At 42.2% G+C, this 16,132-nt stretch overlaps 1 protein-coding gene across 3 annotated transcripts in view; it reads right to left on the bottom strand.

Annotated features, from left to right (window-relative positions):
- Positions 1-16,132, bottom strand: part of DENND2B (DENN domain containing 2B) — a 173,796-nt gene that overhangs the window by 137,130 nt on the left and 20,534 nt on the right. For all 3 annotated transcript variants that reach the window (XM_073882942.1, XM_073882943.1, XM_073882940.1), the window contains one exon: positions 12,449-12,582. The gene's annotated coding sequence lies outside the window, so the exon portion shown is untranslated. The remainder of the gene's footprint in view (positions 1-12,448; positions 12,583-16,132) is intronic.

Raw genomic sequence — 16,132 nt, 5'->3', positions numbered from 1 at the left:
GGTAACCACCGAGATACAAGTGATGTACCTCTGCCATAAAGGAAAGAGCTGAAGCCCTGGAGATAGCTGAGAGCACACAGGAAGAGCATATACAAAAATCAAGAATAAAAAAACATGCTTCTCAGTGCTGTTGCAAGGGTTAAATGAGATGACATCTACAAACAAACCCCTCGGCAATACACAAGTAACGGAGTCAGCACTCAATTGAAGGAAGCTATTAAGGATAATTCTTCAACAAAATAGTATCATACTAAAGAGCCTAGGTTAGATTAAAAGAAGTTTAAAGGACATAACAACCGGATATAGTGTGTGGTTATAGGTTCGATGTTGGTATGGAAAAAACGATGAAGATACTTAAGGGTCAATAGGGGAAATCTGAAATATGATCTGGGCATTAGTTAAAATTAAAATGTCCTGACCTGGAAAAGTGGAGAAAATTGAAAATAAGATAGAATGAAAAATTGTTTGTATGATCTTGCTTTATTCTAAAAACAGAATACATATATATGCCCAGAGAAAGATCGATTAGAGGGTGCACTAAGATATTAACAGTGGTGATCTCTAGGTGATAGGAAAGTGAGTCTTTTAATTTTTTATAAGGTACTACAATGCACATATCATATTGCCTGGGTGGCTCAGTCGGTTAAGCGTCTGCCTTCGGCTCGGGTCATGATCCCAGGGTGCTGGGATCGAGCCCCGCATCGGGCTCCTTGCTCAGCGGAGAGCCTGCTTCTCCCTCTCCCTCTGCCTGCCTCTCTGCCTACCTGTGCTCTCTATCTCTCTGTCAAATAAATAAATAAAATCTTTAAAAAAAAACAATCAATTTAAAGTTGAAGAGAAAGATTATTTTATATTTTGTAACTTTCCATTAAAAGAACTCAGACACGAATAAGTAGAGCAAATCTCAAACAAACAATGGACAAGCTGGCTCCAGATGCCAAGCAAAGGAGGGGAACACAACCTCACTCCAGTTGGTAATGCAAAGGCTCAATGTAACACTCTTCTGTATCCATCTTCTTTTGCCTCTCTTTTGTTGAGCAGCTGCCTTTCCAAATGATGAGAAAATTTAGCACGATTGCCTCCCTCTCATTTGTGTCACTCACTCTAAGCAAACAAAACAACATGCACCTCCTGGCATCCCCACAGAGAGCCAATGAAGCAGGCAAAAGTGAAGAGCCTGAGAAATACCAAACACTTCATACCCTGTGTCCACTCCGTAGGCAAAGCAACTTTCAGAGGAAGGAGGAAAGTTCTCATGGAGAAACCTTTCCTTTGGGATTACACAGACAGAAGAGATTCTCCTGGAAACATTTCAAACTTTATTGAAGGTTTCATCAGAGAAGTGCTGGCCCCTAATAGAACTTCACAAATTTAATGGCAAAGAAGTAATTTTCATTTCTCTTAAATTTAAAGATAGGATTAGGGAGCAGAGGCAACGCAGACAGGGGAGAACCCAGTATGGGCAGAACAAGTGAAGAGGGATGCACCACTGCTGAAACACTCTCCTCATGGCTAGGAATCCCAGGAAACTGCACAGCTGCCAGATCTGCCTGGTAAATTCCAGCAGACCAGTTGAGGACCCTCACCCATCCTCGTTCATCTTCAAAACTGCCTCAGCATTCAGCATATCGCCTCTTACATAGTAAACAGTCAACAAATGAATGCAAGCATAAGTGAACAGTCTGAACTGAGGGTTTATGGACCGAGCTATATAACTTTGGCGGCTAAAATAACTTAACATGAAACAGAACCAAATGTTAATATCAATATCAGTAACACTTGATGCAATATGATCAAAAGATTAAAACTCTAATACTTAGCACATTATGAGTGTTTAACAGGTCCTGCTCAATAAGTATTTGTTGGATGTTAATGCTCCAGGATTTTTTGCAACCCAAACTCTCAGATCCATTATGAGATATTATTTAAAGGTCTGTGCTCTCACTTGCATGCTGACTTTTACAGTTTTTCCTTAGAGATGGAAAAAGGTTCCTGAGGATGGAAAAAACTTTTAGAGTATCATACCCTGTGCCAATATGCTGGCCTGGTAAGGGTTTATCAATCTATTCTCATCGGTTCCAGCTGAAAACTTACGTGGACTGCATGGGGCGCCTGGTGGCAGTTGGTTGAACGACCAACTTTTGGTTTCAGCTCAGGTCATGATCTCAGGGTTGTGGGATCAAACCCCACTTTGGCTCTGAGCTCAGTGCATAGTCTGCTTAGGATGCGCTCTCTCTCTCTCTGTCCCCCCAAATAAATAAATAAATCTTTAAAAAAAAATAAACTCATGTGGACTAATGAATGGGCCAGGGTTTCAACACAACCCATCCACCCAAAACATTGTAGGCCTAGGAGACTGGTCTTACTTCTGCTGAATGTCCTTTAAAAAAAAAAAAAAAATCCAGTGCCAGGCTGAGGTCCCTGGATTCCTAACTCTCCAGCCGCAATGCAGCAGCTCTGACAGAGGTCCACGCCCTCTCTTGGAAGCTGCTCGCATTCATTGTCCAGCTGCAACTTCTGCCCTTCCCCATACCCTCCACCACGAGCTTCACACCTAGTATAGTGTTACCTTCTATCCCTATTTTCCTAACCTGACCAGGGTTTCTTAAGAGGGATTGCCATTTAGATACTAAAATTTCATTTACAACATATACAAAATTGCATAAAGTAAAATACCGGTTCTTATTCCCAAACTCTCTTAGAAATCTGGGTACACACATCTTGTCAGAAAATTATATATCATCTTCAAAAAACACACAATTTCCAACAACAAAAACAAAACAGACTGAAATGTTACTAGGCCCCAAACTATACTAATACCTGGATTGTTATAAGGGCCTTATAACTCCTCCAAGACTCCAAAGTATTCTTCAATTCTAATCCATTTTCTATACTACATTATTGGTCACCTTCACTGGAGAGAAAATACAGAACAATATTTAAAGTATTTTCACATGCCTCCCTGTCATTCCAAATTTAAAGTCTCCAAGATAAAACTCAAGATCTCCAGGATCTGGGGCTTCTGGCTGGCTCAGTCGGTAGAGCATGCAACACTTGATCTCCGGGTTGTGATTTCAAGCCCCACATTGAGAATAGAGATTACTTAAGGGGGGGGAAAAAAAAAAAAGAATCCTCCAGGATCTGGTCTTATTCAGCTTCTACAGCCTACTATATCTCCCATGGATCTCTTTCATAAACTTGCTGATTAAATTAGGATGACCTAATTTCCATCCCACACAGCCAACATTTTTTCTGCCTCTAGGCCTTTGCTCTCAATAGTCCTAGTCACTTCCTACCCCCAAAGCTCCTCCTTGATTCTGAAGGGAGCACTGTATGGAGGAAAGAGAACTGACCTAGGAATCAAAATACCTGAATTCCAGATATGGTTCTAATAAAACCATGTGTGCCTTTGGACAAGTCCTATGCTTCTCTGGGTTTGGTTTCCCCATTTATAAGCAAGAAAACTGAACTAGATCATCCTAAGAGTCCTTCCTGCTTTAAAAAACAACAACGGGACATCTGGATGGCTTGGTCGGTTGAGCGGCCAACTCTTGATTTCGGGTCAGGTCGTGATCTTGGGATCCTGGGATCAGGCTCTGCACTCAGCAAGGACTCATCTTGAAGATTCTCCCTCTCTGCCCCTTCCCCCAATCACTTGTGGGCTCTCTCAAATAAATAAATCTTTTAAAAAATAAACAACAATAACAAATCCACCTCTATAATTCCTATACGCCCAACCAAATTCAATCTTGCCTTCAAGGCCTCCACAAATTTTCTCTCAGCACTCCAGTCCACACTATTTTCTCCCTTCTTTGAACTCCTGTCAGAAATCCAAAATAAATCAAACAGTGCATTCATTCAACTCAGATTTTCTTTCTTTTTTTTAAGATTTTATTTATCTGAGAGAGACAGAGAGAAAAGAGAGAACATGAACAGAGAGAGGGAGAAGCAGACTCCCTGCTGGGCAGGGATCCCAAAACGGGGCTCGATCCCAGGACCCTGAGATCACAACCCGAGCCAAAGGCAGACATTTAACCAACTGAGCTACCCAGGTGCCCCTCAACTCATTTTCTGAGCACTTTCTTGGCCAGATATTATGGCAAAGCCCTGGTAATAAATGTAAAACCGAGTAAGATCCAGACCTGTATGTATCACCTGTATATCCCTTTCCCCTCTGCTATTTTTATCCAAGTGAAGTCATGTTAAACATGAACATCAAATGCAAATGACAACACTTACTCACTTAACAAATATTTAAAGAAAACTTTCCATGTACTGTTCTAAAAAGTAAAGATACCAGTAAACAGATGAACCAACTCCCTCATCTCGTGGAGTTTATTTATTTGTGAAAGCAAACAGGAAAAACACACAAATACATAGTATAATTTTAGGAAGAAAAACAAAGGAAGGATTAAAGATTCACTAAGAGCGGTTTACATAGGATGGTCAGGGAAAGCATTTGAGCTGACACCTGAATGAAGGAGGGTACAAACTAGCACTATTCAAGAAGAGTATCCCAGGTACAGGACAAAGGCTCTGTGAAGAAGAGATGGGGAGGACAGTGGACAGCAGGTGGGAGGACTAGAGGCTAGAGCACTTCAGGACTTGGCAATTGGACTCTAAGTGTGATTGGTGGGATTCCATATGAGGGCTGAAGTAGGAGAAAGACATAATACTTTGGTTGCTATGTGGAGAAGACACTGTAAAGGGATGGAGTAGAGGAGTCAAGACCAGTTAGAGGCTATACAGAACCAATCAAGGGCTTGGCATTCAGTCTCTGTCTAGATTCACATCCTGGCTCTTCATCTTTTGCACTATGTGTTCTCAAGAAAGCTCATTTCTCTGTATGCTCACTTATGGATATGTCATATAAATTTCAAAACAAAAATTAATATAATGCACTATGCTTTTTCTTAAAGAAAAAAAAATCTTCTTCAAGGAATGATGTAGGTTATAAATTATTCTCAGTACCACTCCATAATCCAACCATCAGCCCCATCTTAGCAGAGACAGTCACAATGGCCAAAGCAGTTACACCACATGCCATGCCATTTTCCCTTCTGACTTTGTATATAAACTTTTCTGTCCCCTCTTTCCTGGAAATTTGTCTGGGCATAAAGCCTCTCATACCTGGCAACATGTCACACTCAGTGCCCCTATCCCCAGTCCCCATAGCCCTAAATATGTCCAGACACTAAAGCTAGAATATTCCTTAAAAAAAAAAAAAATAGCATCACAATTTAGGAGAAAAAGAGGGAAAGAAAATGGAAATAATCCAAATACATATCCACAGAATCATCTAGGAGGGTTCTTCTCATCAATGTACAGGAATCACAGCACCTTCAGCTAGTTACAGTGAGTATTCATAAAATGACCTCAAGTGATAAGCATTTTTTTCTTTTTTTTTTTTTAAAGATTTTACTTATTTGACAGAGAGAGACAGTGAGAGCAGGAACACAAGCAGGGGGAGTGGGAGAGGGAGAAGCAGGCTTCCCGCTGAGCAGGGAGCCCGATGCGGGACTCGATCCCAGGACCCCGGGATCATGACCTGAGCCGAAGGCAGACGCTTAACAACTGCGCCACCCAGGCGCCCCGAGTGATAAGCATTTCTAACGGAACAAAGGTCTAAGTCAATGAGGGGAAAAAAGAATTCTAACTTTTTCATTTCTTTACTCAATTTCCATAGTATTATATGCCCTTCAGTTTTCTTTCTTGTCCCATCCACCCATCTCCCCACACCCATGGCCGTGGTGACCTACCTACCAGGTCCAACCCTTTATATATATATATTATTTTTAAGCAATCTCTACACACAACGTGGGGCTCAAACTCACAACCCTGAGATTAAGAGTCTAATGCTCTACCAACTGAGCCAGCCACGTACCTTTTGATGTGGCTTCAACCAAGTCTGAGCCTCTTATCCTGAGATCTACCCTGGCCCTCCAGGGACCAGTAACAGTGACAAATACATGGGAACTAATAAGTAGGCAACTTGAATGTGGGCAGGGTTGGGCACATAATACCGCTCCCAAATTGGCTTTCTTGCTCATATCTAAACCAGGAATAAACCAAAGCTGATAAATGTTATTTTACCAACACCTCTCAGCAAAGCGATTTCAAATTAATTCTGACCACTGAGGTACTAATGGGGATTTTAAAAATGGTTTGAAATAAGATACAAAGTGGCCTTTGCCCATCTCCCATAACTCTACTATCACTTTCTGTATAAACATTTTGGTCCTAATACTATTCTAATTCAAGACAATGTCAATTTCAAGACCTGTCAAAATACAAATGTGGGGAAAAAAGGAGCAAAACAAAACCTTCACAACTGGTATTTCTGATTAATTTGACATTAAGTACACAAATGAACCCTTTGATCTTAAATCCCATTTTTCCATACCCTCCCTAGCCCTATACAGTATTAAATATTCATTTGTAAGCTGGGTTTTCTTCATCTCTAGGTCTCTGTGTACAGATTCTAGAGTCCACTGAGAAACAAAAGCTTTGACATCCCTCCCATACCAGTACAACATTTTAAGAGAACTTCCATCCCCCTTGGGTCCCAGTGTTAGAATCACTCTGGTTTGTGTAGAAGCCCTTTGGGTCTAAGCACCTAGAATCCATCCATGGCCAATCAGACCTTCAGGAAAACCTTCTCCAGGTAGTCCTTACTACCAACTACCCGGTACTTCTGAATGCAGGAGATATTATGCTAAGTGGAGTTCCTGGCAACAGAAAATGTAATCTAACACAACTGACAGCGAAATAAGTAACTGGGCCCTGTTCACTCACTAAAAAATATACCCCCATGTTCAGCCTCCTTGTCAAGGATCATCACAGCACCTAGACCAGAGGGCAGAGTGATGTACAAATGGCCACTTCTCAACAGCAGCATTCCAATCAGGAGGTATCCAACACCCACATCCAAAAATAATTTCCCATCTACTTTCTTAACTTTATCCACTCACTGATTCTTCAAACACCTAATATGAAGCATGTTCACTGAAAAAAAAGTGGTGAGAGAACAAACAGACACTTGAAAGCACTAGCCCAGTGCTTTTTCCACAGTGGATATTCAACAAATGGTGAACACAAGAAAGAGTGCATGAATGACAGTAATACAGATGAGTGTCTGACAAAACATTCCAAGACACTGACTCCCTGATGAGAGGCACTTTCTGCTCCACTCCAATTAGCCTTTAGGATAAGGAAGAATAGGGAGAAGGGGGGGAAATCCACAAATATCTAGATTCAAACTTGTCCTTCACTCAATTAACATCCAAGATCCCAACTTTACACCAAAGAAAGACAAAAAGCCACCAACATTTATACCTATACACTCAAAGTTGGTTTCCAGAACACTGACAATCAGGGTTCTCAGCATATTCTAAGCACTATGACCCTTTATCACAAGAGTCCACTAAAAAAGTTTTTATTGCTTATGCTATTAACAAAGGGTTAGTAGATTCATTCTATCCTATTTGCTTCGGGATCCTAAATTCTAGTATAAACAAATGATTCCAACACTTCTAGAAAGGCCCTGCTTGGGCTAATCTGTTACTTTTAGTATAGTCTTACAAAGGCTAGATTCTTTTTAAGCTCTTAAAGGACTTAGGTAAAATTCTTTTGATAATTTTTTTAGAAGATCATTTCCGGAGTTTATAGACGTTACACAATGATTCACGCTGATGGGGGGAAAAGCACATTTTATTTCCAAAAGGCTCCCTTCACCGAAAGCTATAATTGCTAACATATCTGATATTGACTTCCTGCATAAAACAAAAAACAAAGCAACAATTATCATCATAGGTCTAAAAAGAGAGATGTATAAAGAAAAACACAAAGTGCTCAGCTTGGTTAGCCAGACAAAGGGAAAGAAAGGATGAGTCCAGAGGGGCAATCTGCACATTTGGTAGCTGCCACTGGAGTCCTTGAAAGACAACTTGTTCATTCTGTGAACATCTGTGTGTTGAAGAGGGATGGGAAAACAGTGAAAGTAAGAAACACTAAAAGAAAACTCCGGCTAACTACAAGGAGATAATCTGTAATCATCAGTCTGGAAAGCTCAGAAAATGTTTCCTAGAGAGGTTATGAAATCTCTCGAGAGACAGCAAATCACTTGAGAGAGATTTAAGGATATTTGGAGGCAGAGTGAGTTAAAATGGTCAAATGGTTCTACCATACTAGGAGATTATATCTGAGTACCAAAAGGATATTCCAGTCGCATTTTTCTAAGCATTCAGCCACCTTAGAAAATCTATATCACTCCTTTAATAAATGATAAAAATAACAAATGCTTACCACATATAAAAACATTATGAGTAAGCAATGAACCAAAAATGCAAATAAACATCTCTGACATTTAAATAAGAGCAATGCCAAAGTCACAATTTGAGACCCCAATTCTCAAAACTAACCTCAAGAGCATTCTCACAAAAACTCCTACCAAAAGATCACCGGTCAACTAATAAGGAAATTAGCCATTCTCTAGAGGAAATCCTAGCTGATTTTCCTTTCTGATCTATAACCACAGGCTACAGATAAAACAAAATGGCTTTCAGGTGACACAAGATTACAAACTACGAGAAGGAACCAAGGGACTAGTCAGGGCATGAACTCTGGCTGGACCTGGGGATTACCCTCCTCTAGAAGAACTAGAATAACTGAGCTAAGAGATCCCCCTGACATCAAACTCCAGACACTTACAAATAAAAGTGGCAAAGCTGGAACTTTAACCCATATCTTTGGAGCCTAAATCCCCTACACTGAGAGGTCACATTCTTCTTTTTTTTTTTTAAGGTTTTATTTATTTGACAGAGAGAGAGAGACAGCGAGAGAGGGAACACAAGCAGGGGGAGCAGAAGAGGGAGAAGCAGGCTTCCCACTGAGCAGGGAGCCCGATGTGGGGCTTGATCCCAGCACCCTCGGATCATGACCCGAGCCGAAGGCAGATGCTTAACGACTGAGCCACCCAGGTGCCCCGAGAGGTCACATTCTTCTGAGATACAAAACCCAAACTGGGTCACGTCCTCACATGATTAGAGCTGCTGGTGAGAATTTTACCTATCAAAGCCCCATTCAATGGGGCAAGCTTTCTAGTTAGAGACTTTTTAAGGTAAAAATGGGTATAGAGAACTAAGATCATATTTTGGGTTTACATTTTGTAGGTTACAAAAAACTATGGCTGACTCTAGCATTAATTAAAATAAAAATTCTGTAGTTGACAAACTTGATTTTTTTTTTTTTTTTTGCAGAACCCCCTTCCCCACTACCTCATATCCCTTGCCTAAAAACCAAGTCTTCAGAGCACTGACAAGTTCAGAGGAAAAGGCCTAGAGGTTGCGTAAGGAAGAATCAGACATCTAGATTGTATTCAAAGTGGGAGACAATTCTAATAAAATGGCTCCACCCACTACTGCCCTTCCTGAGCCCATTATCTGCAGAGAATCAAAGGGTCTGGCTATAAACTTGGGTATTCAAAGGCCCTGTAAGTTCCCTAGCTGTGTATATGACCAACACAATTAACTGGTAAGAAATGCAGAGGGGTAGGAAGAGCTCTGCACATCTCTAAATCCTGGCTTTCCCATTCCTTCGAAATTCCACACAGTAACTCTCCAGAGGCCTCTATTGTTCCTCCATAACAAAAAGTGAAATAAATGTGCATTTTCTCTTAACTGGTCTTATTAAGAAAGGTAATCTCAATTCATTTTTATCTTGCCAGTACCAAATTTTAAAATTCAGCATTTTTAAAGAACAAGGGAATATTGGGGGATAAGGACACCTCAACTCAAATGAGATCTTTAGGGCAGAGGCCCTGGTTTGGGAGCTCAACTTCACCACCTAGTAAAGGCTCTTAAACAAATGACAACATTGATCTCTGTCCCAGGGTAGTCGTAAAAGAAAGAAAAACTTTCACCAAAGCATTGCAACCCACATGGGGAGTATAAAGGATAAACTGCCGGCCGTGCTGTTCCACATACATATTCCAGTTCAATGTTTGCCTGGTCAGATCCAGCTCTTTTCTAGATACCCAGCAGCCCTGTGGTCAGTGCAATGAGTTCTTACCCTGGGAATCAAGCTATTGGAGGCTATGGTTAAATGGGGCAGGAATTTAAACACCCAGGTATCTTTGCTACCTTCACGTTTTTTAACCTCCTGAATTAAGAACTTGTACCTTACCTGAGATAGCATACCACATTGCTGTACCCTGATGTCACATTAATCTTAAAAACACTGCTTTGCCCATCACTCCTTTTCTCAAAAATCTTTAAAAGCCTGAGAATGTGTATAGGATAAAGTTCCAGCTCCTGAGCCAGAATTCAAGCTGACCAGTCCACTTCAACTGAACGTCCCCCTACCCATTATTGAAGGCAGCTGTGGAAGCACAAGCTTTAGAGGAAGACAACCAGGAGTTAGAATTCCAGCTGTACCACTCACTGCTTGTGTGATCTTGGGCAGGTTACTCATCTTCTGGATCTCCTCTCTTTAAAACAAGAATCCCCTCTCTCTAAACCAAGAATAACAATACCTACTTCGTATGACTAGAGGATAAAAGAGAGAGCATGGCATGTGGCACAGAGTAAGATGCTCAGAAAGTATCACTTTTCCTGCCAGCTCCAGTCCAAATGATCTACTCTCTCTCTCTTCTTGGAAACTCTCCCCAGCAACTCTCCACCAGTTTTAGAGCCACACTTTGCTTTAAGGCCCAACTGAAATCCCTTCTCTTCTAGGAAGCCACCCTGGCTCATAATCCTTTTCTCCTCTGAGCTTCTATAATTAATTCTTATATTCTAAGCCAACAGATCGAAGATTTTTATTCTTCTCTTATGTGTCATTACTCTTTCTCCAATGAGCCCACAAACCCAAGAGCAAAGTTTTTACTAAATATCAACCAATCACTAATTGATCCATAAAAAATACTTTGAAGAGAATATCACTTCCCATATACACTTGAACAAATCTCCCCCATATCTTGCGGAGTTTTTTTCCAAGGGTGAGAGTTACTGGATAAATGAAAAGGAAGCTTGTGTCTACGTAGTCACAGGGGAACGCTCAGACAAGCCAGCAGAGTCCAGGAAGCCTTTACTTCACTCCCTGCATTCAACAGACTCCTCTTGAGCTCTTGCTTTGTGCAGTCCTTAATTCAGCACTAGAGACAGACTATGAGCAATTTGGTCTCTCTACCTTTGATCAGCTTTCTGGAACCTAAACTATTTCTGATTCTTTAGAAACCCCTGTTTCTGAAAATTTTCATCAGTGAAGGGATTCACCTTCTGAAAATATTACTTGGAGAAAAAAAAAATAACACAGTTACTTGGGTTTTAATTTTGTGGCCCTATCCCAAGATGGCCAGTCCAAGTGTGTGGATGCAAGAGATAACTCAACACTGTCCTAGAGATGAGATAATGACCCCTTTCCCATTCCCAAGACCCTGATGTCTAAACAACAGAAACACCTGCATAGGGATAAAATCAAGAACTAGACTAAGACATCATTAAGGCAAATTCTCTCACTTAGGGAAGAAACAAGAAGTTGTTTTATTCATATTCAAGGAACTGTAAATGACATTCATATAAAAGATTCCAGGAAAATAATCTCTGTAGAAAAACTTGAAAATGTTCAGTCTCTTGAATTCTACTAAATTACTAAATTCTTGGATAAGGTAGCACAAACACTGGCTAAAGTGTATTCCATTAGTCTTGAGTCACTTAAAAAATACATCTTTAATACTTAGTGCACTTCAGGAGAAGGGCAAAAAAGGAAAGCTAATCATTCATCAATAGTCGCAGTTTAATTTGTTGAAGTGATAGAGTGCAAAGTTAATTTTCCTTTGTTTGAGTTCCGTGTGTGTGTGTGTGTGTGTGTGTGTGTGTGTGTGTGTGTGTGTGTGTCCCTCAAGGAGCCTGCATACAAGCTACCACAGCTCCAGGTAAGGGCTCCACAGCCACAGCAGTGCAGCTTGGGCGAGTCCAGAGGACCGGGCGCCGTGCCGAGCCCACTCCCAGGCCCGCCGGGACTGCCAGCAGTCTCCTCTAGGCACCGCAGCTCCGCACTTCCCCAGACCCTGGTCTCCCGGCTCCCCACCCCCAACTGCGTGGCCCCAGCCCCGCCGGAAAGCAGAGCCTGTCCCAACCGACCGCCCGGAGGGCAGTCCCCACCAGCCCCGCGCAGTTGTCCCTCCGCCCTGCTCCTCTGAGCCTGCAGAGGCCCCCCGAGTGTGGGCGCCCGGCGCGAATACTCACGGAGCTGGAACTCGGCCGGGGCTAGGAGCGGTGAATAGCGGGGAAAGGGCTAGGACTGCAGCGGCAGGCAGGGCGCGGCAGAGCGGAACCGGCGCCCCTCCTGGAGTAAGGGCACGGGCAATCCTCCCTTCCTCCAACCCTCCCACCCCCCACACAGACACAGACCGGCTGGGAAAGCCGGGGCGGCGGCCGGACGCACTTACCTCTGAGCTCCCCAGACAGCCTGGTCGCTCGCAATGATGAGGGCTTGTCTGGAGCCGTGCAGCCCGGAGGAGGAGCCGCTCCGGGAGAGAGGGCGGTGGTCGGGCAGGCATCCGCGCCCGGGGCTGTGGCCCGGCTGGAGGGAGAGAGATGGGAGGGAGCACGAATTTGAGTGGAGGGGGGCGTGGAGGAGGTGTGCCTCCACCCGAGATGGAGAGGGTGGGCTGCTGGAACCCGGTGGAGGGGTGTGCTCCGAGGCACTGGAGGGAACAAGAAAACCGCGCTAGGAGTACGGAGTTAGGGGGTAGGGGGAACCGGGGCTGGGAAAATGGGGGTGGGAGGCAGGATGAGGAGTTGGCCCTCAAACTGGTCAGCCCTCACCTCGGCACCAACCGAACAAGAATTGTCTGGATCTGGAGCAAAGCACAAGGGGGTCTGAAACTTTATGTCATTTTCTCATACACACGTGACCCCCCTGCAGTCCAGATGGTTTCAATCACTGTAGGAAAAAAGCGGCTCTGCTGGTATGCATGAAAAGCCGGAGTTGGGAGAGTCTGGGAAAAGCTGCCTGTACAGTTTGCCTGCCTTCAAACAAACCGATGAGCTCTTTCCGTTCTCCCCACCCTTGGCCTGGGGGAGCCCTGCAAAACCCAAAAAGACATGACAAGAAGCTACATTTGGAACTGCAGCAGTGGCGGAGAAACTCTGAAAGCACTAGGGCTCCAAGGAGTCTGATCTGAACCAAAAGTTCAGAGGGCATTCGAGATTTTATTTTAAGTACTCCATTGAGCTTGCAAAACCCAGAACTAGAATAGGGTGTCATTAAATAAGCAATGGAATACTAGCAGTGAGAATCTGTGATTTATTAGTGGAATTCTGAAAGACATTGTTAACTCAGTGTGACAATCCACTTGGAAAAGAAAAACGCAAACCACTTAAAATCCAAAGCCGTACATACTTGGTGGGATGTTAGGAAGCCATGTAACCCAATTTCTCAACCCATAAATCACTATAAATAGACCTTGATATTGTAATGCATAAAATTGACTTTTACAAACCTAGTTACAATTTGAAGGAGCAAATGTGCATGAATGAACATAAACACACTATAAGGCCAAGCCATGTTTCAAAGCCCAAGCCAATTCAATTGTCATATATCCTAAAGAGGGACTTACTGAGCTGCAGGACAAGCATCAAAAATAATGGTGATTTTAAGATTTATCCTGGAAATAAATGAATTTATTCATGATAGAATAGAAATAATGGCAAGAAACAAACTGATAAAGTCTATTGTTCCTTTGCTCAAAAAAGATAACATAAATTACTAGTACTAACCCTTCATCTTAGTAATAGTGATGCCAGAAGATACGTTTGGGCTTTCTAGCAGAAGGTCTTATATTCAGTGTGACACAGCTGTCTGTGAGTGAAAAATAATTAGTACTTGGTAAAGTGAATTGGTTCTCCATTAGGAAAACCCAAGACTTTTGTTGTTGAGGCACACTGGAAAATACAGGTGAAAACCTGAAACAGGGTACATCAGAATAAAGTCTACTCCAAATTCAAAATCTAGCAGCAAGTTTCTCCTCTAGTTCAGTGAAGCACTTGAGCCCTTCAGGAGACCAACATATATGGATGGACTTAGCCTTTTCCAGTCTTCAGTCTCCAGTTAGGGTGGTTCTGTCCTCCACAAGCAACAAGAGAACTCATGTAGAAGAATCCTTGGGGAACTCAAGCCACAGAATTTAATAATGTTCCAGGCAAATTCCACCTGCAGCTCCCTAAGCTCTGGAAGGAGGTTCTTAAGTTTCCCACTTGCAAAACTATTAAAATTTCTATCAAAATCCTGTTTTCCTAGTGAGTGACATCTGTAAAGAAAGCCAACTCAAAAGAAAGCATGGACGTTTTCTTCAGGCAGAGCCAGGACAGTAACAAGTTTTCATTCACCTCTAGCAGCCACTGCCTCTTATGCGCCCTAACGCAATGTAGGAGGGCAATAACAAGATGCAGTCACCCCTCTTCTTGGCCAGTGCTATTGCAAATTATGCATAGAGCGTTTTTACTCCTTAAGAAAAACCTTAAGTAGATCTGCTCTTTCAGAAAGCAAATTAACATCCCTTAAATTTTCCAAATACAGGGCGCCTGGGTGGCTCAGTCGTTAGGCGTCTGCCTTCGGCTCAGGTCATGATCCCAGCGTCCTAGAATCGAGCCCCGCATCAGGCTCCCTGTTCAGCGGGTATTCTGCTTCTCCCTCTGCCCTTCACCCTGCTTGTGTGCTCTCTCACTCTCTCTCAAATAAATAAATAAGATCTTTTTTTTTTAAGATTCTACTTATTTATTTGACAGAGAAAGAGACAGCACAAGTAGGCAGAGCAGCAGGCAGAACCGCAGGCAGAGAGAAAGGGAGAAGCAGGCTCTCCTCCGCCGAGCAGGGAGCCCGACATGGGGCTCGATCTCAGGACCCTGAGATCATGACCCAAGCTGAAAGCAGCCGCTTAACTGGCTGAGCCACCCAGGCACCCCTAAAATCTTTAAAAAATAATAAAATAAAAAACAAAAAAGTTTTCTAAATACAGCCTAAATATTGTCTTAAGTCTAACTCCACTGATGGTCAGTATTAGTCAGTTAATACTGGCCAAAATTTTATTAGAAACACTGACATCTGAAATGTTTTTAATGCTGTTTTAAATGGTGCTAATTAAGTAATTTGCATTCATCTAATGTCCACATCACTTGACCAAGCTAAGGGAGACATAAGCTCTGTGAGGCCTAGGACCAGATATGTCTTGCTAATAATTACACCATATGTGCTTAGCACAGTGTCCAGCATGAAATAGGTGCACAATAATACATAAATGCTGCTTGAGTAAATGAAAAGTAAATAAAACCACTCCCCATAAGGTTATAATCCTGTGGAGGCATGTGATTTGTAAACAACAGAATGAAATAACAGCTTTAGGAAGGATACTAGCAACAGAAAAGAGGAAGAGGTAATTAGCATTAGTTGGCTTTGGGCTTTACTCACAATATATATTCAGAAATGTTCAGAGACTGCTACAAATAAAAAGCGTTTATAGGAGGAATTTGGTATATTTAGTGCCTAATTCTGGGATCTCACAGATATACTTTCCCATGTCCCCATTATTCAGTCCCCTCAACACAGAGCCAAGACAAGATTTGAGCATAAACATCCTGGCTCTAATTTGGATAGTATGAATGCTGTTCCTTTCATCCTCTTTCATACATGTCCTCCACCCCCAAGCCATTTCCTCTGTACTGTCTTCTGTCAGTCTAATGAAAGTTTCCTAATCTTTAGAAGCAGTAGCTTTGCTTCTTTTTGTCTGGAGAAATACAATATACTCTGATTACATGGTTATATTCCATACAGATGCCTGGCAACACATCTTATAGCTAAGAGTCTGTTTAATATTTTAACTTTGAGGGACTTATGATTCAACTATTTTGTTATATACCAAAATAGCACTTGACATCACAGAGATGGGCTTTACTTCCTTTCGCTATTTTAAATCCTGCACTTAAACATAGTGAGTAGTTTGTGTTTTCTGGTTCATAGATTTTGCTTGGGCATGTTTTTTTCTTTTTTTTGAGGGACAAAGCATTAAGATTTTTGAGGAAATCTTTCAGGTTTGCAGATCTAGTACTCATGAAGCAGTTATTTCCTCCTATGT

Source organism: Callorhinus ursinus, unplaced genomic scaffold (assembly GCF_003265705.2).
Source record: "Callorhinus ursinus isolate GAN/ISIS: 27379988/994484 unplaced genomic scaffold, GSC_fseal_2.0 scaffold49, whole genome shotgun sequence".
NCBI classification, from domain to species: Eukaryota; Metazoa; Chordata; class Mammalia; order Carnivora; family Otariidae; genus Callorhinus; species Callorhinus ursinus.
This window is presented reverse-complemented; position numbering and strand designations above follow the sequence as displayed.